This window comes from Symphalangus syndactylus, chromosome 19 (genome assembly GCF_028878055.3).
Source record: "Symphalangus syndactylus isolate Jambi chromosome 19, NHGRI_mSymSyn1-v2.1_pri, whole genome shotgun sequence".
Lineage (NCBI taxonomy): Eukaryota > Metazoa > Chordata > Mammalia > Primates > Hylobatidae > Symphalangus > Symphalangus syndactylus.
Genome location: NC_072434.2, coordinates 14,056,302 through 14,081,595, shown reverse-complemented (window position 1 = coordinate 14,081,595; position 25,294 = coordinate 14,056,302). Strand labels below are relative to the sequence as shown.

The following is a 25,294-nucleotide window of genomic DNA, read 5'->3' as shown; positions in this document are numbered from 1 at the left end:
TAAACAAAAGAATACATTTTCCCGTGAGGTCAGGTAAATGCTGTGACTCCCCTAGAACAGGAAAAAAAAAAAAAAAAAAAACGCATCTATATTTAGTTCCTTATTTAATAGTAAGTTCCCTTTCACTGAATCTGCCTGAGAGCTGTGACTGTGTGTTCAGAGCTCCAGATTCCAATTCCAGTGCTGTCACAAGCTGTATGACTTGGGACAAATGCTCCCATTTCTTTAGGTCTTAGTCTGGGGTGGAGTTGTGGGGAGATAAATGATCTCTAAGACTTCTAGCATTAAAATTCTAAAATTTCATTCAAGACTCAGTCATAATTGAGAAATCAAAAACATCAAGATTTACATGTCTCAAAAAATATTTCTGGCTTGGGAATAAGGCTAAATTTGCCTACAATTCCCCTCAGGCAGAAGGGCAGGATTAGAGGGTTGGAACACAATTGAATGCAAAGCTATTTCAGCAGCCCTGGGTTCCAGCTGAGACGCCCAGCAAGCAGGCTTCTAATAGCCTCCACTGACCCCATGGAGAGCTGACTTTGCTCCCTGGGGGTGATATTGGAGAGCTGATGCCTTACAGGCAGCACAAGCAGGAATTTTATTATTATTGGTTTTGCAATTTGTTCGCATTTTGCTGTCATTTGCCTTAGTGGCCGTGGACCTCGACATGAAGATTTCGATTCCGTTCCTCCGGGGGCTTCTGTGCTTTATGGAGATGGCTAGTGTTTGCCGTCTTTATTGAAGTTGGTGTACAGCCCCTGGCTGCCGTGTTGAGCATAATCAAATGTCATTTATGAAGTCCTCCTGCCACTGGAGGACTGAGAGCTGTGTGCCCCATGCCTGAGCAACTGGAAGAGACAGGCAACCACAGAAGCGGACTTTCAGGTGCTGATAAATTACCAGGCTGAGGCTTGATTATTTCTGACCCCGGCTTGCCTGTTGTGAGTTATAGGTCAGTTAAGTCTGCTCCAATGAGTTTCTTCTAGTGGGGATTGATCTCAGGTGCTGCCTGACAACTGAGCCATATTCCTCTTCCTGTGTCTTTGCCTAGAATAAGCAGGCCACGAGAGGCAACACAAACAGAACAAGCAACAGATGTAGATTCTGAACAGCTTTCTAATCCTGGCTCAGCCATTCTTTCACTGTGTAACCCTGACAAAGTCATTTCTCAGCATCAGTTTACTTATCCATAGAGTTATATTTTGATTAAATAATCACTGAGGATCATTTTATCCTAAATTGTTCTTTGTTACTTTGATGTAATATTTTATCCTGGCTTCATTTTGGATGCCCGACTCCTGACTTATGTGCATGCCCTTCTTTCTGAATCTTTCTGATTATGTTACTGCAAATTCTGTAATTTTGGTATTTGATCTTGGAATGATTGTAACCTACTCAATAACTTTTCTTCCAAGCTCTTTTTCCTCTGGTTTCTGACACTAACTGGAACTCCATTAATAACTGGAAATCCATTACATATACTCACTAAGGTCACTAATGGCTTGTATGTTGCAAAATCCAATGCACTCGTTTTAGTCTCTTCTCTTACTTGATATCTCAACAGAAACCAATACAGCTAGCCACCCTTCTTTCTTGATATATTTGCTTTGATAATGTCATAAGCTCCTGGATTTTTCTCAATCTCACTGGCTACTTCTCATTTATGCAACCTCTAAATAATAACTATCTGCCAATTTCCACGCTGATATCTGCAGGTCATACTTCTGAGTTCCAGATCCATACATACAATATCAATTTAGCATCTCTGTTTAGATGTCCTACAGACTCCTCAAATTCACTGTGCACTGAACTAAACTCCTTATCTTTCCCCCACCTAAAATTGGCTTCTTCCTAGAGAGTTCAAGTAAATGGCATCTCGATTCCCTCGTTAGCCCATGACAGTAACCTAAGAGTCATCCTTAACAACTCCCTTTCCTTCATCCAATTCAATGGTTTATACTTTCTAAATCTATCCAAAATAAATCATGTACTTTCCATCTATCTCCATAATCATGCCCAGTCCATGTCACATTTCTTCCAGGTCACCATGAAGGTGTCCCTGCTTCTAGGATTACTCATGGTCTTAATTCATTCTTTTTACAGTAATTTATGTGATCATTTCTAAATACAAATCTGCCCCCCTCACTGTCCTGTTTACATTCCTTTATTGGGCTTCCATTGCTACAGGTTAAAGTCCAGAGCCTTCTATGTGACTTCCAAGGTGTTGCATGATCAGTGGATTCCTTTGGGAACACTGGCCTCTGGTCTTCTTCCAATTCTGCAAATTGTCTGTGCCACTTATAGCCTTGCAGATTTGAAAGATGGCCTTCCCTCTCCTTGAAATACTCACAAATTTTCACCTGGCCACCTTCACCTCCTACTGACTTTTCATTACAAATCTTCCATCTAAATCAAGTGTTCTCTCATTCTCCCCCATAACACCTTATAATGTTTCTTCATACAATCATTGCTATTTTAAATTATACACAGTTGACCTTCAAACAACATGCAGGTTGGGACACCAACCCCCCACACATAGTCAAAAATCTGTATATAACATTTAATTCTCCCAAAATTTAACTGGTAACAGCCTACTGTTGACCAGAAGACTTATCAGTAACATAAAACAGTCGATTAACACATATTTTGTATGTTATATGCATTATATACTGTATTTTTTTTTTTGAGATGGAGTATTGCTCTGTCGCCTAGGCTGGAGTGCAATGGTACGATCTTGGCCCACTGCAATCCCTGCCTCCCAGGTTCAAGCAATTCTTGTGCCTCAGCCTCCCGAGTAGCTGGGATTACAGGTGCTTGCCACCACATCCGACTAATTTTTTATATTTTTGGTAGAGACAGGGTTTTGCCTTGTTGGCCAGGCTGGTCTTAAACTCCTGGCCTCAAGCGATCTGCTTGACTCAGCCTCCCAAAGTACTGAGATTACAGGCATGAGCCACTGAACCCAACCTATACACTGTATTCTTACCATAAAGAAAGCTATGGAAAATGTTAAGAAATCATAAGGAAGAGAAAATGTATTTACTTCATTCATTGAATAAAAGTAGATAAATAAAGGTCTTCATTGTCTTCATGTTGAGAAGGCTGAGGAGGAGAAGCAAGGTGAGGGGTTGGTCTTGTTGTCTCGGGGGTGGCAGAGATGAAAGAAAATCCACATATAAGTGGAACTGCAAAGTTCAAACCTGTCTTGTTCAAGGGTCAACTGTATTATTTTATTTGATTATTTAGTTAATATTGCTCTCTGTATTTAGACTATAAACTCCCTGAAGGCAGTGCCTGTGTGCGTTTTCTACTTCTCTCTACCTCTGATGCCTTTTTCTGAAGCTGTTATATATTAAAGAATCAATGTTGAATGACTTAACACGTCCTAATTTCTGTTCATTCAATAGCTGCCTACTTGCTATAACTCTGAACCTCTTGCCCTAGTTTTTGACATATTAGTTTAATTAACATCTTTGTAGCAGGATATTAAACTAGAAGTTTTATCTAAGTTCCAGTTATAATGGACACCAAGTTCAGGTACACAATCAAGATGCCAACTTTCAGAGGAAATGATAAGAACCAGTGTTATAATTTTTAGATAGCTCCCGTCTTTCTGTCCACATTAAGGATACAAAGGTTGAGAGAACCAAGATGGGGAGAATATTTGTGATAAGAATCTCTTTGGAGATAGTGGTGTTATGAGCACTCCCTCTTGTCCACCTAACTTCAAGAGAAGAGTCACATGGAAATAATCAATGGGCCTCGTATGTGTCCCTACAGTTAAATGGGGTTAGGGTAACTGCAGTGGGCTGATGTCTTATTGCCATTCTGGAAATCTAGAAAACAAAAGATAAGCTGGCAGCTGCGTTGGTGGTAAAACAAAGAAGGGTTTCTTCTATGTTGACATGCTCAAAGTTTGATGGATCAAAGGATACCAAAGAGAGTCAGAATTAGGGGATTTAAAATGCTTTTTAAAATAGTTCACCTAAAGGGCACTAAGACCTTAACAAAGAGAATCTGGAAATAGACTGTTGATTTTTAAGGACTGAAGAAGAACAAAGTCAGATAGAGAAGCATATATCCAGATTAAGAAAATTCCAGATGAGAGATTATCTATGATGAGAAGTTTTCCAAGAGCATACAAAAGAGTCTCATGATAGAGACGGACAGATGTAAACATCTCTCAGGCCAACATCTCTCATCTCAACAGCACCTGTAAGCTAAAAGCTTCTCCACTCCCCTTATGTCTCCTTACATCCGTACCACCTCCCATATTCCATAGTCCAGTTTAACCTGGGAGGGTCAGATAGAAAAAGAAAAGAAACCAACCCCATCATCTTTCCCTAAGGCAGGAATCTCATCTGCAACATGCCACTAGCAGAACAGAAAGTGAAAAAGTAAAATGTGACCTTTTGATGAAGCTGAAGTCTTTTGTTATTATTAATATACAGGAATGGACATTTTTAATTTCCAAACTGAGTCTGTGTTTGCAATTTTAAGTAAACATAGATTTTTTCTTTCCTGAAACTGACCAGAAAAGTCAAGCTGTTTATCCTAGTTTGTATCCATGGAAAGGCAGGGCCACTACCACTGAGCAAGTGTAAAAGAACAGTAGAAAATAAATATAAAAGTGCTTTATGATCAAATCCCATGAGGCCTGACTATTCATAGTTACAGCAACATCTATAATGCTGTGAGTAAATAACCCTTTTGAAGAAATAAGAGACATTTTGTGCTTTTGATAGGCTCACGATATTTGAAGTATATTAGGCCACTACAGCAAAGAACCCTTCAAAATGTACAATACAAATGCACACACGAAATTATTTCTTGCTGGTTGGATGAACAGTTGGCAATTATTCAAGGACCCAGACTAATGGAGGCTATGCCATTTTCAAGATGTGGGTGTTATTCTTTATATATTCTCATTTCTGCCACCTTGAAGACACAATGAAGAAGACATGCATGGGAATTTTCAGAGGCAAGCCTGGGAGTGGCATACATCATTGCTGTGTCACCTTCCACTGGCTGGACTTCTATCACATAAATGCACCTATCAACAAGAGAGGCAAGACCCACAGTCTTTCTGCCTAGGAAGTAGAAAGCATAGACTTCAGTGAGAAGCTAGCAGTTTCTGCTGCATGGAGCATCATAAAACTGTAATTATATGTTGCACTGATGCTCTCTGGCCTCATCAACCCATGGATATAAATGAGATTACATTAATATTTATGTGCAAATTTGCAAAGACATGTATATCAACTGATTAACCATAGACCCTCAATGCCCCCTGTAAAAGCCTATGCAGGTTGTTTGTGGGAGCTCCAGCAAGGTATTTAATGAGCTCAAAAATAATTCCATTAATGCTGTTCTATTCTGACTTCCTTATAGCAACAACAAAAATAACATCAATAACAGCAAACGCTTTCTGAGACCTTTCCACATACTAGTCACTACTTTAAGCCCTTTACATATATTTGTTAATTTAATCTTTAAATATTAGACCCATTTTTCAGATGAGGAAATCAAGGCACAGAGATGTCAAGTAACTTACTGAAGGTTGAGGAGCTAGTGAGAGGCAGCGCAGGATACAAATCCACTCAGTCCAGCTCTAGAACTCCCTGCTGGGTCTCTATATTCTCCATCCTCCCACACCTAGGTCACCAATATACTCTAAAAAAAAAATAATGTCTATGATAAGGGTGCTGTCTTGGTCTGCTATCGTAACAAAATACCATTGCCTGGGTGCCTTAAACTGAAATTTATTTTCTCACAGTTTTGGAGGATAGGAAGTTCAAGATCAAGGTTCTGATAGGATTTGCTTTCTAGTGAGGGCCCTCCTCCTGGTTTGCAGACAGCTGCCTTCTCCCTGTGCCCTCACATGGCAGAGAGAACAAGATCTACGAGATATCTTCCTTTCATGAAGATACCAGCTCCATCAGATGAGGGCCCCACCTCATGACCTGACTTAACCTTGATCACTTCCTGAAAGGCCTTGTCTCCAATTCAGTCACATGGAGGGCTTAAGGCTTCAACCTGCAAATTAGGGGGAGACACAATTCACTAGGTAACAAATATTCTCTTCTAGTCCTCCCTACACCATAAATCCTATAGGTACCTGAACTCCAGAAATAGGAAGAAAGCCCCTCTTCTAAATTCAGTTCTCTCCTTTACCTACTAGATCCTGAGCAACAATATTCATGCTTGGAATTTCATAAAGCTTCCCAAGAAAACTATCCTGCAGCTCTCTCTATCATGAAGACCAATTCCAGCTCTTTCTCTCAGTCTAGCACAGGAAAAGCAAGCTTCCCTTTCACTTTCCCCATGTTTCCCCAGGTGTTCATGTACAAAATTCTTTCCTTTGCTTTATCTCCCAAATAGAGACCGTATCCACACTCCACGAATATTAACTCACGTACACAGGCTGAAGGAGAGCTTTCCAGACCCCCTCACAGTCTGATGTTCAGTGTGGTTAGGCTGGTTCCTTCTGTTACCAGAGGTCCTGGAGGATGCTTCCTTCACATATAGTCAAGTTGACCTGTCAGAGTGGGTGGAGTTGGGCACACAGCTTGTCAGTCATCCCTGTGTTGTAAATAAGCTGAACGCAGGATTCATCCCTCCAAGAGGAAATGAGGATATACTAACTGGGTGACCCAAAACAGAAAGAGACAGGCTATCTCGGATCATCAAATGAAGCTGTCATGATGCAGACAGGCTTCAGGGAAAATGGTGTGTGTTATCTAGGCCGTGTTGCCATTATGTATGACAGCTGAATGTCCTGAATTTTCTAGGTCAGTCCTGATTTCAAATATTCTATCACCTTGTCAGACCATGTATTCCAAATTTGCATTTGGAAAACGTGGCCACTAAATCCTTAGGACACTGGATCAGCATATTAGTTTAGGGGGCTAGAATCAGCCTGAGTAGTATTGATGAATATGTTTTAGAAAAATCAATCTTTCCTCAGGGGCAAAATTAGAGTTTATAAACTGAAGTCACCAGACCTCTAGAAGGAGGAAAATAATGACTCTAAAGCCAGTATGAGAGTTTCTGCGGCCCTGAGAGGCATTTGTGAAACCAAATAGGGTAGGACTCTCTTCTTCGGCCGATGGGGCAGAGAAACTCTGAGGGAGAGTGGCCTCAGTGCCTGCATGTGGGTACCCCCTTACCTCCAAGAGCCTCCCCCTGACAAGACAGAATGACCTGAAATGCTGGGCAAGGAATTGGCCTTAGATGCAGGTATTGGGAGAGAGACCTAAGGCTCCATTATTAATGTAGAATTTCACTAACAAAATCTAAGACAGATCAGAAATGTGAACACACCATGATTTAGTATCCATCCCAAGGAGAGGTGACAGAGGGACACAGGATGGGCGTACACATGGAAAAGGGGCAAGGACATTGGGGATGATGATCCCTTCCAGTTTCAGTCTGAGGCACACTTGGTACATCAGCCCCCACCCCTGTTCTCCTACAACTCCTCTGAGCAATGAATCTTAAAACCCTTTACAATTTAAGTGATTTACCAAAATTAGCAATCCGTGGATACATTTATACTCCTTGTCTTCAGGTAAATATAAAACTAAGGTTCTCTGAGACTACGGTCATTTTTGACATTAAAATTTCTACAGCAGGAAAAACCACCAGTATCAATGTCTTGACTTCTGACTAAGAAAATGCCTTGTGTTGTCTACCACCAGTATTTCCTGCTTTAGGCAAAACCCATAGCCAGGGCCTCTGTGAGCCTAGATAATTTTTTTGCAAATTAGAAAAAGTGCCTTAACCTCCAGGTGGCACAGCCCTCTTTCAGGGAAGCAGGCTTGGGAGCAAAGTGCAGACTGGACTGCAGAGCCACCATACCCCATGTCTGTGTGCTACCGTGTGCTCCAGGTCTGCCCATGGCCTCCCGCCCATGTCTCATGGTGGTGGAGATTGTCAACTGGTCGCAATCCATGCTTCAGGCATTTGTAATAAAACTTGCCAAATCTGAAGTAATTTAAAGACACAATGAGAAAGCTACCTCCACAGAGATATATGCTCTCCAGATAGAGAGCACCCACAGGTTGAACTGTTTCATGCAAAAGTCAATTGTTTTTTCAGACCTCAGAGCTTTAGAGATTGTTGATGTTTCTATAGTTACCATGGGCATGCCATTTAACGTGGATGCTACAGGGACCACAAGGATTAACAGGGTACATTTTTTTCTCTAGAATCAGAACAGTTTTGTGTGAGTAATAAGGTAGACATGCCTAAAAAGCCAATAAAAGTGCAAAGCTGTATAAGTTTAAGTGTCAAGTGAGCGGAATGGAGATATGCTGCAGAAGTTCAGAAAAGAAGAGAACATCATGAGCCATAGGACTCACAGAGGCTTCATGAAGAATTCAAATACATAAAATGGAGAAAGGGAGGGAAATAATGATGGATTTCTGCAAAAATTGTCTAGTTTCAGGTGCAGAGGCAGTGAAAGGCAAAGAAGATGACAAGAACAAAACTTGAAGGTCTGAATTGAAACTGGGATCACGGTCAATGTTCTTAGAGAAAAAAGTGATGAATATTGCATATGCGTATCTGGGAAGTAAATTTTTTTTTTTTTTTTATGTGGAGTCTCGCTCTGTCACCCAGGCTGGAGTGCAGTGGCACCATCTCAGCTCACCACAAGCTCCACCTCCCGGGTTCATGCCATTCTCCTGCCTCAGCCTCCTGAGTAGCTGGGACTACAGGCACCTGCCACCATGCCCAGCTAATTTTTTGAGATGGGGTTTCACCACGTTAGCCAGGACGGTCTTGATCTCTTGACCTCATGATCCACTCACCTCAGCCTCCCAAAGTGCTGGGATTACAGGCGTGAGCCACCGCGCCCGGCTCTGGGAAGTAAATATTTAAAAGACAACATTTATTTAGAAAGTCAGTTTGAGGAACTCAAAACATCAGAGACTTAGTAATAGAACAAACACAAATTCAAAATCGGGCTCCACTCCTCACGAATTACATAACCATGACATGTTTCTTAATCTCTCCAAAACTCCATTTCCTTATTTGTAAAAGTAGAAATAATAAATGCCAGTTCTCTAAGATAATTAAGGTGATTGAAAGCAATACAGAATATATGTTTCTGCCACATAGTAGGTGTTCGGTAGCCAGGAGCTCTTGGGATTATTTCAGCTTCAAAATTCTCTAACCATGAATGACCTGAAGGTAAAATAATCAATTTTATCTTTGACTTCTAAGACTACTGCAAATATTGATGGCTTCTACATGCATCAAAAATAACCAATTGTAAATTGTAATGCAAGATGGACTCTTGTCAGGGTTCTTGGTTAAAAACAACAGAAACTGATTCTGGCTATCTTAGGCAGAAACAAAGCTTATTGGTAGGGTATTAGGTAGTCCACTGCATTGACTGGGAACGGGGGTTCAGGAAGAACCAAGGCAAACAATGTTCAGCCAAGATCATGCCAAAGGCAACTGGCATAGCACACCACCACTGACGCCACCATTGGATGCCCACTACCATGCTGCTGGACTGCTGCATCCCAGCAATTGCACCACCATGCCACTGAACAGAACTCTGGTCTCCAGTCACCTGCTATGCCAAAAAAAGTCTCTAACTAACCCTTTGCCTTATTCTCTTAGGGTTTACAACCTGACAGTGGCATTTCATTAACCAAGCTTAAATTATATGTCCATTCTCTAGCTACCCAGGGTAGGAAGATAAAATGTCCCCACTACCTTATCTTCTGTAGTGAGAGATAAGTAGGAAACAGAGGCCCTCCTTTCCCATGCCTTGAGATTCTCCCAACATAGAAAAGGAGTATGGATGGCAAAATAGCAAAATTGCAAATGTCCAGTGTGCACTAGCAATCAAAATCTGCTAAATATACTTGCACAAATCTGAAAAGAAATTATGCAAGACCTATAGAAGAAAACTATAAAACTTTCCTCAATGAAGGAGAAGAGTCTAATATTAATGTCAAGGCATACCATGTTTCTGAAGCAGAAGCATCAATATAGTGAATATGTCAATCCTCTCCAGATCTACAAGTTCACTAAAATTTTCTGTCAGAATTACAAGAGTTTTTATTTGTTCATGTGTTTTAAAATTTGACATTTCTAAAGTTTATACATAAAATGATTTATGTAAAAGAGCAAATAAATTTTTGGAAAAGAAAAACAAATGAGTGTTTGTCATACAGGTATCAAAACATACTATAAACCTATAATTGTACGGCATGGTATTGACCCAGGAATAGATTCATAAATAAGTAGAGCAAACTAGCACTCAGTCATTATACAAACAGACATTTAGTGTATATAAGAAGGTATTTCAGATCAGTGGGGAATCAGGGATCAGAAAACCTTTTCTTTATAAGACAATATTAAAAATATTTTAGACTTTGTGGGACAAAGTCTCCATTGCAACTACTCAACTCTGCCACTGTAGTGTGAAAACAGCCATAGGCAATACTAAACAAATAGTTGTGTTCCAACAAAACTTTATGTACAAAAACAGGTACTGAGCAAAATGTGGCCTTTGCACCACAGTTTGCCAACTTCTTGTGTAGACTAGTCAATAAATAGTGTTGAAATTAGCTTTTTGGAAAAAAGTCTGAACTCTCCCACTATGCACAAAAATAAAATCCATTTAAATGCAAGCATCTAAATGTGAAAATGAAAACTATAAAAGTATCAGAAAAAAATAGAAGACATGGAAACATGAAAAAAATTAACAGATGTGATAACATAAAACTTTAAAGCTTCTATACTCAAAAGACTGAAAGTAATTATAAAACACCAGGAAAGACTGGGAGAAAATATTTGCAATGATTGTATGAAACAAAAGATTAATATCCAGAATATATAAATCACACCTACAAATTAATTTAAAAATATATAGACTAAATTTTTAAAAATACAAACAGGAAATTCACAGAAGAAATCAAATAGCCAATGAAGATTAAGTTGCTCAGCCTCACTAGGAATAAGAAAGAGGGTGGCCGGGCATAGTGGCTCACATCTGTAAGCCCAGCACTTTGGGAGGCCAAGGTGGATGGATCACCTGAGGTCAGGAGTTCGAGACCAACTGGCCAACATGGTGAAACCCCGTCTCTGCTAAAAATACAAAAATGAGTTGGGCATGGTGGCACGTGTCTGTAGTCCCAGCTACTTAGAAGACTGAAGAAGGAGAATTGCTTGGACCCGGGAGACGGAGGTTGCAGTCAGCCGAGATCGCACCACTGCACATCAGCCTGGGTGACAGAGTGAGACTCCATCTCAAAAAATAAATAAATAAATAAATAATAAGAAAGAGGTGAAAAATGTATACGCTTTTTTCTCTCTCTCTCTTTCTATATATATTTGTATTTTTTTCTATATTAGCAAAAAAAATCATCATGGGCAAGAATACACAAAAATAGGCAATCATGTACGATTTGTGAGAGAATGAGTTAACAAACTAATTTCTAGAAGACAGTAATATCTAAGAAAATTTTTAAATACATACCCTTTGACATAATAACAGTGCTTGTTGGGATCAAATCTAAAATGCTTGCATAGATGTACAAAGATTTCTTTTTGCATAAGTTTGTTAACTTATGTTTACTTGTGATGGTTAAAAACTAGGAACACTAACTGCAGACCAAAGGTGGAACAACTAAGAATAAGGTAGACGTATTTGCTGATGTAAGACACAAATCTAAGGGAAAATAGCCAGATGGAAAACAATACAAATAAGAATTATAACACAGCATGAACTCATATTCTTAAAAAACATGTATGCATTAATAGAGAAAATCATTTTTTAAGCAGGCCTGAAAAAATTCCCATAGTAGTAGTTACTTCTTGGAAAGGCGGGGTTCCAGGGAGGTAATTGTTAATGTTTTAATCTATATGTATGTCAATACTGGAACCTTTTCCAAGATCTACTGTAGTTTATCAGGGAGGAACAGGACCCATCTCCAGCAGACAGATCTGCCTGCCGGTCCCTTGCCCTTTCATTTTCCTATATACCTCTTTCTCACATTGGTCAGTGTGTCTTTTAATTTTGCTTATCAGTTGTTGTGAGTTGAATTATGTCACCCAAAATATATGTTCAAGTCCTAATGCTCATACCTGTGAATATGACCTTATTTGAAAATAGGTTTTTGCCATTGTAATCAAGTTAAGATGAGGTCATGCTGAATTGGGGTAGGCTCTACAAGAGAAAGGAGAGGGATATTTTGACACAAAGACACAGAAAAGACACACCGATAGAAGATGACCACGTGATGAGGAAGGCAACGATTGAAGTGCTGCAGCTGCTAGACAAGGAACTCCAGGGGGCACTAGAAGCTAGGAGAGAGGCATGAAACAGATTCTCCCTCAGGCCTCCAGAAGGAAGCAACCCTGCTGCCACCCTGATTTTGGACTTCAGGCCTCCTAAACAGTAGTATAATAAATTTCCATTGTCGTAAGCCACTCAGTTTGTGGTAAGTCAGTACAGCAGTCCTAGAAAACTAATACAATGGTGTTTACCAAAAACTGTGTTTTTTAATCCACCATCCACTCTGTGCATGTGTATCTACAAAAAGAAGAGCAGCCGAAAAGGTATCTGATAATTGTCAATTATCAGACACCGTTTTGGCTGCTCTTCTTTTTGTAGATACACATGCACAGAGTAACAAGTACAGGGTAACAATTACCCTGTTATGAATAGGGTTCAAACAGAGGTAGGATGACTACCAGCTAGGGTATTGTATGAGAGATTCCTGCACTGAAGGGTGGACTAGATGCCTTCCTAATCTTCATAAACATAGGAGTCCATGAGTCTCTGTGACAGAACAGCATTGTGCTTAACAGCAAGGATTTGGAATGAGAAAAATCTGGTTCGGAATTCTGGTTTCACTACACGCTAACTACCTGAACTTGAAAACATGTCTTAATTGCCAAGAGCTGAAAATAATAATGCTTTGTTGTTGTTGTTGAGATGGAGTCTCGCTCTGTCGCCCAGGTTGGAGTGCAGTGGTGTGATCTTGGCTCACTGCAAGCTCTGCCTCCTGGGTTCACACCATTCTCCTGCCTCAACCTCCCTAGTAGCTGGGACTACAGGGGCGCACCACCACACCCAGCTATTTTTTTGTATTTTTAGTAGAGACAGGGTTTCACTGTGTTAGCCAGGATGGTCTTGATCTGCTGACCTCGTGATCCACCCTCCTCAGCCTCCCAAAGTGCTGGGATTACAGGCGTGAGCCACCGTGCCTGGCCAATAATGCTGCTTTAATGCATCAACGTTCTTAGATAAAAGCAATTGGCACTCACTAATAATTCAAGAACAGAAATGTGTTAAAGGAATGTGTTAAAGGATATTGTATAGTTTACTGGAAGCACCAGCAATCCAAAGGCTGCCACTGAAGTCTCTAGAACTAGTTATAGTTACTGCTGTTGCAGCCACATACTAACTAGAAAAGATTTTTTTGGTAGCTCCTCCTTTTTCTTGTCAGTATGTAAAGTGAATGTCTCATTGGTGGAACCCAAGTCATCGTGGGCCCTTTTGTTGTATTTCCATATATTAATTCACTTAATCCCCACAAGACCTCTGTGAAATCAGTATGTCACCCACATTTTCACTGATGAGGAAACAGAGGCACAGAAGAGCCATGTAACTTAACCAAGGTATGCAGCAATATGTGCAGAGCTGGGATTAAACCCTAAATTATCCAGCTCCAGACCCTGCCATCATTGGGAATACTCCTTTCTGTTCTTCATCTGGCATTTTCAACATTGACAGAGGTGGTCACTGACCACTTCAAAAAGCAACAGATTCTTCAAACATAAAAAGAGGATTTAGATTCTGAATAGCCAAATTTAAAAAAAAAAAAAAAACACAAATGTTTATTACCTTTGTCTACAACTTATCTCACAGAGCTGTCACATAGTAAAAGAACAATGTGACCAGGTGTGGTGGCTCACGCCTGTAGTCCCAGCACTTTGGGAGGCCAAAGCTGGTGGATCATCTGAGATCAGGGTTCAAGACCAGCCTGGCCAACATGGTGAAACCCTGTCTCCACTAAAAATACAAAAACTAGCTGGGCCTGGTGGTGCACACCTGTAATCCCAGCTACTCGGGAAGCTGAGACAGGAGAATTGCTTGAACCCGGGAAGTGGAGGTTGCAGTGAGCCAAGATCATGCCACTGCACTCCAGCTTGGGTGACAGAGCAAGACTCCATCTGAAAAAAGAAAAAAAAAAAAGGAAAAGAACAATGCATACCTAATGACTAACACAGTGACTGGTGCAAAGCATCCCATCAGTGGAAATTGTTTTTGTAATAATAGTTGCTGTTACCACATCCTTCTTGACTTTGACCAACCACTTCTGGGCTGCTTCTGCCAGTTGTTACTTATTCTGGTATAGCTCTACCACTCACTCTTTGACCCCAGGCAAGTGACTTCACCTTTCTGAGCCTCAGTCTTCTCATCTGTAAAATGGAGATGTGTTTGGAAAGGGGCGAAACTTAAACTGTGTTCTTTCCAGGATTCTTCCAATTTTGATGTTTTTCAACTCAGATCTTCCAGTCCCTAATGCCCAATCCCTTCCTATGGAATTCTGTAATTCTTATAATTTGTAACTCACAATTTCATTCCAGGTTACATGCCACCTTCTACTGTTCTATAATCATTACCAGTTGTTTCCTCCTGAAATTGTGTTGCACAAAATGGCATTTCAGAACAGTGTTTTCTGGAAAGTAAATTGATTTCATACATAAAAGGTTGGTTGTGGCAGTCCTTTATGTGTACACACACACACACACACACACTCACTCAATCACTCATCATCTGATATGATGCTCTGGTGCCTAGTCAAGTCAGGGCCGTACAAGGTAACTTGGTTGAGAAAGAGAAGGGGGAGTCTATCCTCAGTTGCCTCAGAAAATGTCCAAAGTTTTTCTAGCAAAATGACAAGCCCCTTCCTCCTTTATTAACAAAAGGGACCTTAAAGGTATTGCATCTGCATGTCTCTTGGAACAGCCTCTTAGAGTTCCGTCCCAACATCCTCCTCCATTTTCCCTCCTTATTTTTCATATTTGTTTCCAAGATAGTCAACCAGCAAGGGTTCCTTTAGTTTTCATTGCCAGATGGGATTCTCAGAGTGAAGATATTTTTGCACCTTGGTCACTGCAACTTATCTTGTAACTTTTAAATTTTTGCTTCCAAAAAAAGAAACTTTCTGACTTCTTCATCTTTAATCTCAAAGGTGCTTTCTGCTCAGCATCTTTTCAATTTACATTTATAGTATTTTTATTCTATGTGAGACAGTAAGATCTTCAAAGGCTGTGCGTTCATTTTTCATATTCAGGAAAACATCCATCATTTTTTATGTTATTAAATAATTAACAGGGCTAATTCTCATACATAGTAACTACCTCCTGAGATACACAACTCTAGCCCATTTACAGATAAGAAAAATGAGGTTTAGAGAGTAACGTTACTAGCCAAAGGTCACACAACTAGGACCAGGTCTGGTCAGATGAAGACCTGGATTTTCAGCCACCCGGCTCAGTGTGTTGCCTGCTGCACCCCAGAGGCTCCCCTGATGTCGCGTGGATGGAAAGGATTGTGTTACAGACAACTGACTGGTGTGTGGGCAGCACTCAGGCTATTCTGCAGTTGGTTACTCTGCAGCACAGGTTGGTGCCACTACAACCTCAAGGCCTGCTATCCCAGCTGGGCCCTCAGCGCTACCCAGTAATCCTGCAATGGTCTCTAGCTAGTTCCTGATCCAGTTATCCCCTTGGGGGTGCCACCCCAGTCATTCTCAGATGTGCCTTTGCTTATATCATTATGGCGAAAATACAAGCCTCCAGGCAACTTCTCAGCTCTCTCCTCCGCCTCCTTACACAGATCTCCACTGTGCTTTTTCCTTCTTCCTTCTGGTTTGCTGTCCATGCATAGTTTCTCTATTAACGTTTTAGATCGCATCCCATTTTACCACCTCATGGACGTTGCTCCACCAATTATCCCTCTTGTTTATTCAACTTCTCCCTTTATAATGGTTCTTATTCAGCAAACAAATACCCTCGAATCTCTCCCATTAAAACAAAAGCTCAAACAACACGAATCAAAACAATACCTTTTTGCTCAACCTTCCTACCTCCCCACCTCCCCTCCTTCCCTTTATTCCCTCCTTGAAAGTATGAACTACATCAGCTGTTTCTAATACCTTATAAGTTCTAATTTCTCACATTCACCTTCCAACGATCACTCTCTCCAAATGTTGATCTTCCTTTGGACACCAAAGCCCACCATTTGACTAAACTCTGTCTTTTAGAGACTTAACACTGTAGAATTCTTATGGAAATTTTCTCCTCTTTTGACAACTGTTGAGATAACTCTTTTCCAGTTTTCCTTCTACCCTGCTGGCCACACTTTGGTTTCCTTCCTGGACTTCATCCTTGTCCTTTGTTCTTCTCAGCCTTTACACTGTCATTAGGTAATCTCACTCATAACCATCTAGGAATGATAAATCCAAAATCCATGTATTCAGCTCCAATTGCTTCCCTGACACCCTTATAGCCAACAGCTATACTGGTATATATTTGAGCATTCTTCTAGCCTTACCTTCAAAATATCACCTAAAGAATTATTTTGCCTTAGTTGCTGCTGTTGCATGTGTTTCTCTGATTATATTCACAATCTTATTTCCCAAAGCAAAATCCTTGATTCCTCCCTCCTCTTTATTCTACATACAAACAGTTCAAGCTGTTTATATCCTACCTCTTAATGTCTTTTTAATACATCTGCTTTCCTGTCTTTAGCAACTGTTACTTTATTCTTGATCCCATCTGGATTGCTGCACTAGCCTCCTTACCCATCTCTCAACCTCCAGTCTGGCCTCTTTCCAACACATTCTCCTCCCTGATGGAGTAATCTGTCCAAAATATAAATCTAATCCCGCCACTTTCCCCTGTTAAAATCCTTCAATAGCTCCCTTTAGTTTTCAAGATAAAGTTCAAACTCCTTAGCTTAGCACATAAAGCTGTTTGTGTTCTCTCCCCTGAATAATACTCCAGCTTCCTTCCTCCCTGCGCCACTATTCTACCTTACACATCCCTTACTCCAGCAATACTGAAGTACATGCAATTCCCTAAACCCATTGCCTTAGTCCGTTTTTGTGGTAAAGCAGAATACCTGAGACTGGCTAATTTATCAAGAACAGAAACTTACTTCTCACAGTTATGGAGGCTGAGATATCCATGATCAAGGTGCTGGCAGATTAGGTGTCTGGTAAGGGCCACTCTCCACTTTTAAGATGGTGTCTTCATGCTGCATCCTCTGGAGGGGACAAATTCTATGTCCTTACATGGATAAAGATGGAAGAGCAAGCAAGACCAAGTGCTGTTTGAGGCCTTAATTGCTTTCACAAGGGAAGAGCCTTCATGGCCTAATTACCTCTTAAAGGTCCCAACTCTCGATAGCATTACATTGACCATTAAGTTTCAACACCTGAATTTGGAAGGGACACACTCAAATTAGAGTGCCCATCATGCTAATTAATGCTTGCATGTGAGTATACATGCTGTCTTCCATGCATGCAATGAATGCCCTACTTATCCCGGCCCAATCTTCATCCAGTATATCCAGAGTGCCCCTAACCAGTGTTAAAATTCAGCTTAATGGCCAATTCCTCCAGGTTGTTCTACCTGATCCTTTAATTTGATTTACATTTACTTCTCCTGTGGTCCTGTAGAAACACTAGACCATTTTTTTATTCCTGAAAGAATAGGTGGTTGAATAGTTGCGTGAATGAATGAATGCCTTAACTCTTATTCATCTTACATCCCCATTACCTAGCACAGTCCCAGGCACATACTCAATAAGGGTTTGTAAAACTGATTTTACTTGAGGGGAGCTTTTGTTCAACTAATCAAAATTAGAGCGTAACTTCATACATTTTTCCCCTCTATAAATCCTAAATCTCATCTAACAATGCATGTAGTTCATCTTAAGAAGTACCCTAAACAAGTGTGTGTATGGATCTACATTTATACATGGCATAGATTTCCTCTGCTTATTCTCTAATAAAAATAGGGAATTGCCAGGATAAGAGTCAGGGCCCTTGAAGATGATATTCCAATATGGTAAGGAGCCAACTAAGGTAGAATAGTGGAAGTTTGCTGACAGGGCCCTTCTATTACTTTCCCATGCATGCTGAGACTCTTGACTGCATGGATTTTGGAGATCCAGGCAATGTGGGACAGTAAAGCCTTTCAATAAAAACACAATATGCCAGCCAGCTGCAAATCCTCCCTGCAATTTCTTCCCTTCCTTCTTCGATCCCAGGGAAATATGTCAGTGGATGCTGTCAGATCAGAACAAGCCATTGATCTATAGGGCGTGAGGGAAGGCTAGAATATTGATGTCACAGATTCTCTCTATGTATAAGCTGCTCCTTAGTAAATGAGGTGCCTTGGGAATTCAGGCTTCTTAGACTAATAAACACCTAAAGGAGTAAAAGTCACCAGCATGCCCTGCCTTCACTCTATAGGCCAATGCCTTCACAGCTAGCAGTAATTTGGGCCTAGAAATCAGTGTTTATATAATTAAAGCGTTTTCTTTCCATCACCTTGACTTAAATTCTTTTCCTGAATGTGGTTTTATTTATAGTGCACAGATGAATGTGAAAGGTCCTATTGTGTAATAAAAGAAAAGTAAAGTAAGATATGAAAGACCTGGGTTTTAGTCCTAGGTAACTGACCAAATATCCCCTTCTCCTTTCTCTTGGTGTTGTCTTCTCCATAAGTAAATTGACTGGCCACACCAGGAGGCCCAGAGATGGGACTCGAGGTTTAACCTGAGGAGATTTAACATGAGGCCAGTGGATGGGACTCAGGATTTTGTTAAGTCCTAGAAATTAGATGTAAAATTTGATATTTGATACATACATTCATTTTTTCTACTAGGAAGAACTATAGTTTCTGCCAAATTTACAAGTGAAACTAGGGTTCACAAAATTTATGAAATGGAGGGTTTTACTATGTCTTAGTCCATTTTCTGTTGCTTATAACTGAATACCTGAAACTGGGTGCTTTATAGAGAAAAAGAAATTTACTGCTTACAGTTTAGAGGCTGGAAAGTTCAAGGTTGAGGAGCTGCACCTGGTGAGGGCCTTCTTGCTGGTGGCAACTCTCTGTAGAGTCTCAGGGGAACATGGGGTATCACATGGTAAGGAAACTGAGCATAGTAGGTCAGGTCTGTCCCCTCTTATAAAGCCACTAAGTCCATTCCCATGATAACTCACTAATCCATATGCCCATTAATCCATTAAGCCATAAATGGATTAATCTATTCCATTAAGACTCTGCCTTCATGACCCAATCACCTCTTAAAAACCTTACTTCCTGGCCAGAGCAATGGCTCACGCCTGTAATCCCAGCACTTTGGGAGGCCAAGGCAGGTGGATCACCTGAGGTCAGAAGTTCGAGAACAGCCTGGCTACCATGGTGAAACCCCGTCTCTACTAAAAAAGCAAAAAAAAAAATTAGCTGGGCATGGTGGTGGGTGCCTGTAACCCAGCTACTCAGGAGGCTAAGGCAGAGAATCACTTGAACCTGGGAGGCAGAGGTTGTAGTGAGCCAAGATCATGACACTGCACTCTAGCCTCGGCAAAAAGAACAAGACTCTGTCTCAAAACAAACAAAACACACACACACACACACACACACACACACACATCCCTCACCTCTTAATGTTGCCCCATTGGGGATTAATTTCTACATGAATTTTGGAGGGGACAAATATTCAAACCATAGCACACTAGATCTCAGCATTTGTACTTCTGCAAGGCAAAGTGAGGAAACTACCGAAGTTAAGGGGAAGAAGCTAAGAGACTCAGGTTCAAATCCTAGGTCTTCCGCTTGCTCCCTTTGTCTTTTGAATGGGTCATCTTACCTCACTGACTCTATTTCTTCATCTACAAAATAGCAATAATAATAGCTCTCTCACATGTTGTGAAGCTACATTCATATGTTATGAAGAGTAAGAGAAATAGTGCACATAAAAAAAAATTGGCTGGTATGTCAGAAATGTTCAAGGAATCCTTGTTCAATGAATATCTAAAGAATCAGAACATTGAGAGCCACTACTTCATCTCCTGCCCCAGAATTCTTGCCATCTAAATTCATACTTTCCTGGGTGTGATCATGAACCGACGAAACCTTAACATTGTTTTTCTTCAGGAAGGTAAGACAAGAAATATATCTATATGATTAGCATGTTTCCACACAAATGGAAATCCATTTGAACTAATAGAATCATTCTAAGTCTTTAAAAGAAAGAGACAGGGTCCAGGCCAAGTGTTGTGGCTCATGCCTACAATCTCAGCACTTTGGGAGGCCGAGGCGGGCGGATCACAAGGTCAAGAGGTCGAGACCAGCCTGGCCAATATGGTGAAACCTGTCTTCACTAAAAATACAAAAAAATTAGCCAGACATGGTGGCGTGCACCTGTGGTCCTGGCTACTCAGGAGGCTGAGGCAGAAGAATTGCTTGAACCCAGGAGGTGGATGTTGCAATGAGCCGAGATCACACCACTGCACTCCAGCCTGGGCAACAGAGCGAGACTCTGTCTAAATAAATAAATAACAGACAGGGTCCAGCTAATGTGGACTAATATTTGACCTCAATATTTAAAAAAACAAAAAGACCATTTCCCTAGATCGTTATTTTGACATCATGTCTGTCCACAAAACCTGGTAATACCAGGTTAATACTCAGGGTCATGCACTGAAGGGTGTAGGTTTGGAGATCATATGGGAGAAGTGGCCTCAGACTGACAAGAAGTTTGCTGCACAGCTAGCTTGCACTGCATTAGACCTAGCAAACCTACATACTTAGAATCAGCCAGTAACATTCCACCAACACCTGTGCCCATGTCACCAAAAGATTGGCTGCTTTACTGTCCACATCTTTCTCTGCCTTACAATCACCTCAACCTATGTAAAGCTCTTTTGTAAAATCATTTTTTTCCAAGGAACTTACGCATATTTTTAAAATTACATTAATCTTCAATGCATTGTTATCTTTTTTTTTTAAGAGACAGGGTCTCACTCTGTCGCTCAGGCTAGAGTACAGTGGTGCGATCATGGCTCACTGCATCCTTGATCTCCTGGGCTCGGGTGATCCTTCCACCTCAGCTTTCTAAGTAGCTAGGATTACAGGCATATTCCACCATACCTAGCTAATGTTTTAAATTTTTTGGAGATGGGGTCTCTCTGTGTTGCCCAGGCTGCTCTCCAATTCCTGGGCTCAAGCAACCCTCCAGACTTGGTGTCCCAGAGTGCTGGGATTATAAGCATGAGCCATCATCTATCTTTATTTTATAGATGAGGAAATGAAGTTTACGAGCATAGTAAGACATGGAATGGAAATGAATCCAGGTGTCTCAGACTCAAAAGTTTTTAAACGAAACCCTAAGACCTCAAGACATATTGATTAATAAAAATATGGTCCTTGCTCTTGTGGACCAATGCGAGATACAGATATGTAAACAGAAGACTATAATACAGGTCCTGTGTTTCTCGCTTTCCAGGTTGGATGTATGCAAAGAGGATTTGAGAGCAAGGAAGTTCCACTACCTAGAGTTGCTGGGGAAGAAGAAGTGCATGTAAAATGTAAAGTTGATGAAAGGCCTCTTTTAAGAGTTGAGTCTTTGAAGATGGAGGATAATTAGTCCAAAGAAGGCAGGCCATGCCACATAACGATGAGCACATAAAAAAGCACAGAGGCAAGTGCAAGACATCAGGGAACCCAAACTCACATGTCACTTAGATGTAAGTGTTCTCGTAACTTGCAAAAAGCCCCACATTCTCTTAGCAGCCTTGAGACATGGGAGGCTGCCCTTGTGCCAAGAATGAACTTGTGATCTTAGCTCTGGTACTCTGGGAAGTGATAAGGGCTTTGGGGACCCCTCAAACTGGTTTTTCACTCCCTTTCTCTAACCCAGACACCCCAATCTCAGCACAAAAGGTTACAATTTCCCTGGGAAGAAATTGTGCTGACCTCAGGTTTTCACAAAGAGTGTGGTATTTCTGCTTGGCTGCACAGCCTGCTGAAACATTGCTAAAAAAACTAGTGAGCAAGACGTCCCAAAAGCAAGCAGCTACATAGGAGGGCTGAGCAGAAGTTTGCTTGTGGTTTATTCATCTCAAGCGAGGAAGACAAGGTGACTACATTCTGAGAAGTTGTAAATGCTCCAGGGACTGGCTGCATTTTGCAACTCAGCTCCACCAATGCCTGCTTTCTCATCCAAAGGAGAGGGAGTGTTCACCGCACAGCTGATAGCATCAACACGGAGGGGCTCCGGGGCCAACAAAAGCAGTCCAGGAATAAGGGTCCTGATTTTCTTTTTGTATTATCAATTATTTGGACTAAGAATTTTCAGGCTTTCATTTGCCCCTCTGCAAAACAGGAAAATATTTCTCACTATAATAGTGTAAACTTAGATGTCATAAATGTCTTCTAAGTATTTAACTGTTGATTGTTCTCAACAAAGACAATGAATAAATGTGGTCTGGATTTCTAGGAGTTGTAGAAATTAAATCTGATCTTACACTATTGATTAAATTTATTCAGTACTTGAATTGAGAAAGCCAAATAAGCCAGAATATTTCCCATTGCATTTTCCTAACCCTGATTATTCATGGAACAGATGATCCTTACTCAACCCATATTTGCTAAAGGCATATACATTTAAGTTCAACTCTTTGGGGTTAACAAACTCTTCTTTCAAAAATAAAAATCTTATGAAGAGGGCAACGTAAATTACTAACCATTTAGTATGATTATTTTACTCAACTTAGTGCCCCTCCATACCACTGATGGCATAGAAACAAGAAGACCCTCCTGATGTGAAAAAGGAAAAAAATGTTTACCAAGGACTTTTGCTTCTGACTATAATGGAAAAATCAAAATCAGATTTGTCTTCCTGCCTTAAACAACAATAATAACAACAACAAAACCAGACTAAATACACACACACACACACACACACACACACACACACACGATTTTCAGGCCAGGAGCGGTGGCTCATGACTGTAATCCCAGCACTTTGGGAGGCCGAGGCGGGCCGATCACCTGAGGTCAGGAGTTTGAGACCAGCTTGACCAACATGGAGAAACCCCATCTCTACTAAAAATACAAAATTAGCCGGGCGTGGTGGCACATGCCTGTAATCCCAGCTACTCGGGAGGCTGAGGTAAGAGAATCGCTTGAACCTGGGAGGCGGAGGTTGCAGTGAGCCGAGATCACACCATTGCACTCCAGCGTGGGCAACAAGAGCGAAACTCCATCTCAAAAAAAAAGAAAAAAAAAAGAAGATTTTCAATCATTGAGCACAGGTTCCACAGGACTGTGAGTTCTCAGAGAAAACAATAAATAAATGAAGTGACCCCTATAATTGTAGAATATTACAATCTGAAAGCAATTTCTAGGCTGCTTTTCAGGGAAAGTGAAACCAACAAGGGTTTGATGTTCTTGCTTAGTTGAAGAGACGGAGACTGAAATTAAAGGATACCAAGGTAGCTAGAAGTTGGAGGAAGGAGATAGTAGAGGGATATTCACAGAGCTGCAGAGCTCTGAAGAAAGGGTCCCTGAAGCCTTTGGCTGAGACCCGCTATGAGTATGCATGTAAGAAAATAACCTGAAGCTGGAAAAAGAATCACCAGAAAATAGAAGGCAGAACACTATCTGGAGATCAAATGGGGTGAGAACAATTTATTCTTGCTCAGTCAGAATGGAAAGACTTCTAATATGTGAGATGCTGTATAAATTCCTTGAGTAAAATTGCCTTAGTGGAACTAAATTAGCGCTATACAAAAGTCTGCTCTAAACCTGGCCTAGAAAGTTAAAGAACAAACCTTATCAAAATCAAGCTAATCTGAAGTAACTGAAGTACAAGCCAAAATAAAGTGTGATGCTCTTTAAAATAATATAACAAAATCCAACAATCCAACATAAAAAATTCATAATATCTGCATTCAATCAAAAATGTGCAATGAAGTAGAAAAATATGAACTGCAACCAGGAGAAAACCTAATTAATTAAAGCAGACCCAGAAACGACAGGTGATAGAATTAGCCAATAAAGATGTTAAGATAGTTATCATAAAAAATGCTTCATAAGCTCAAAAAGTAAAAAAAAAAAAAAAAAAGACATAAGCATAATAAGAAGAGAAACAAACTTTCTGTGTGTGTGTGTGTGTGTGTGTGTATGTGTGTATGTGTATGTGTGTGTCCAAACTGAACTTCTGGAGATGCATATGTAGAAGTTAGAAAATTTTGTCTACTTGGGGTATGTTAACTAATCCAAAAAAGTAAAGAATAGAAGAAGGAAGGAAAGAAAATGTTTTTACTTAACTCTAGAGAAAGGAGATAAACTAGAGAATTTCAAAGAACTGAACTGTTCTTACTCCAACTTTAAGAATACAACTTAATCAGGTTTGACAAATATTACAGTCATTACTACTATCACAATCATGACATAGACAATTTTTATACACCCAAAATTCCCTCATGCCCTTTTGCAGTCAATACTGGCATCTACTCCAAGTGTCCATCAAGTGATCAACTCTCTGCCTGTATTACTTTGTGTTTTCTAGGATTTCATATAAATGGAATCAAACAGTATACCAAGTTTTGTGTCTGGTTTCTTCCACTCAGCATAATGCTTGCGATATTTATACAAATTATTGTACATAATAAAAGTTTATTTTTTAAATTGTTGAGTAGCACTTAATTTTATAGAGATGAAAAATACAATATCTGCAATGAAAAAGACATTGGGTGGAGTTCACAGCAGATCAAACAGAGGAGAAGAAAAGATTAGTAAATTTGAAGATATAGCAATATAATCTATCCAAATGAAGGAGAAGAGGAAAAAACTTTAAAAGAAGTGAGCAAAGCATCTGTTTGTAGAACTTAAAGAAGTGAACAGAGCATCTGTTTGTAGAACAATGTCGGTGTGTATAATAGCAGTCCCACATGAATAAGGAGAGGGATGGACAAAATGCTTAAAGAAATAATGGTCAAAAATTTTCCAAATTTGAAGAAAAATATCAACACATAAACATAAAAAGCTCAAAGAAACTCAAGCAGAAAAATGTAAAGAAAAGCACATCAAGATGCATCATGATGAAGTTTCAGAGAAACAGTGATAAGAAAACCTTAAAAGGGCTAGGCGCGGTGGCTCACACCTGTAATCCCAGCACTTTGGGAGGCCGAGGCGGGCGGATCAGGATGTCAGGAGATCGAGACCATCCTAGCTA

General features: G+C 40.4%; 1 long non-coding RNA gene across 1 annotated transcript in view; it reads right to left on the bottom strand.

Moving 5' to 3' along the window:
* LOC129458502 (uncharacterized) overlaps positions 1–25,294 on the bottom strand; it is a 755,613-nt gene that overhangs the window by 408,431 nt on the left and 321,888 nt on the right. The gene's annotated exons all lie outside the window — the stretch shown is intronic.